Source organism: Scyliorhinus canicula, chromosome 16 (genome assembly GCF_902713615.1).
Source record: "Scyliorhinus canicula chromosome 16, sScyCan1.1, whole genome shotgun sequence".
Taxonomy (NCBI): Eukaryota; Metazoa; Chordata; class Chondrichthyes; order Carcharhiniformes; family Scyliorhinidae; genus Scyliorhinus; species Scyliorhinus canicula.
Genome location: NC_052161.1, coordinates 2,065,731 through 2,067,863, shown reverse-complemented (window position 1 = coordinate 2,067,863; position 2,133 = coordinate 2,065,731).

Below are 2,133 nucleotides of genomic sequence, written 5' to 3'. Positions count from 1 at the left end.
ATCTACCCCCTCCCCAAAATCCACACACAGGACTGTCTGCTCCCCCCCCCCCTCCTGGGTCAGCCCGATTCATCCCCCCCCCCCCCCCCCCCCCAATATCCACACAGGACTGTCTCGGTAGGCCCATGGTGTCAGCCTGTTCCTGCCCCACCAAACTCATTTCTTTCAATCTGACTCCATCCTCTCTCCTCGTGTCCAGTCCCTTCACAACCAACATTCGCCATTCCTCCCATGCTCATATCATATGCACAACTTCCAGTTCCCTGCCCCCAACCGCCTCCTCTTTCCTGTCCAATCCCTCTATACCTCCACTCCCCACCAGGGTGTCCAATCCCTCTATACCTCCATTCCCCACCAGGATGTCCAATCCCTCTATACCTCCATTCCCCACCAGGATGTCCAATCCCTCGATACCTCCATTCCCCACCAGGATGCCCAATCCCTCTATACCTCCATTCCCCACCAGGATGTCCAATCCCTCGATACCCCCATTCCCCACCAGGATGCCCAATCCCTCTATACCCCCATTCCCCACCAGGATATCCAATCCCTCTGTACCCCCATTCCCCACCAGGGTGTCCAATCCCTCTATACCCTCATCGACCACAAGGATGCCCAATCCCTCGATACCTCCATTCCCCACCAGGGTGTCCAATCCCTCTATACCTCTATTCCCCACCAGGATGTCCAATCCCTCTATACCTCCATTCCCCACCAGGGTGTCCAATCCCTCTATACCTCCATTCCCCACCAGGATGTCCAATCCCTCTATACCCCCATTCCCCACCAGGGTGTCCAATCCCTCTATACCTCCATTCCCCACCAGGATGTCCAATCCCTCTATACCTCCATTCCCCACCAGGATGTCCAATCCCTCTATACCTCCATTCCCCACCAGGATGTCCAATCCCTCTCCCTCCATTCCCCACCAGGATGTCCAAACCCTCCCTCCCTCCATTCCCCACCAGGATGTCCAATCCCTCTATACCTCCATTTCCCACCAGGATGTCCAATCCCTCTATACCTCCATTCCCCACCAGGATGTCCGATCCCTCTATACCTCCATTCCCCACCAGGCTGTCCAATCCCTATATACCTCCATTCCCCACCAGGGTGTCCAATCCCTCTATACCTCCATTCCCCACCAGGATGTCCAATCCCTCCCTCCCTCCATTCCCCACCAGGCTGTCCAATCCCTATATACCTCCATTCCCCACCAGGGTGTCCAATCCCTCTATACCTCCATTCCCCACCAGGATGTCCAATCCCTCTATACCCCCTTTCCCCACCAGGATGTCCAATCCCTCTATACCCCCATTCCCCACCAGGATGCCCAATCCCTCTCCCTCCATTCCCCACCAGGATGTCCAATCCCTCTCTCCCTCCATTCCCCACCAGGATGTCCAATCCCTCCCTCCCTCCATTCCCCACCAGGATGTCCAATCCCTCTATACCTCCATTCCCCACCAGGATGTCCAATCCCTCTATACCTCCATTCCCCACCAGGGTGTCCAATCCCTCTATACCCCCATTCCCCACCAGGATGTCCAATCCCTCTCTCCCTCCATTCCCCACCAGGATGTCCAATCCCTCCCTCCCTCCATTCCCCACCAGGATGTCCAATCCCTCTATACCTCCATTCCCCACCAGGATGTCCAATCCCTCTATACCTCCATTCCCCACCAGGATGTCCAATCCCTCTCCCTCCATTCCCCACCAGGATGTCCAATCCCTCTCTCCCTCCATTCCCCACCAGGATGTCCAATCCCTCCCTCCCTCCATTCCCCACCAGGATGTCCAATCCCTCTATACCTCCATTCCCCACCAGGATGTTCAATCCCTCTATACCTCCATTCCCCACCAGGGTGTCCAATCCCTCTATACCTCCATTCCCCACCAGGATGTCCAATCCCTCTATACCTCCATTCCCCACCAGAATGCCCAATCCCTCTATACCTCCATTCCCCACCAGAATGTCCAATCCCTCTATACCTCCATTCCCCACCAGGATGTCCAATCCCTCTATACCTCCATTCCCCACCAGACCAACTCTCCTCAGTCTCGCTGAACCTGTCCTCTCCCTCAACTTGGCTCACTTCCTCCAAACCAAAGATGTTGCTATGGATTCCCGCA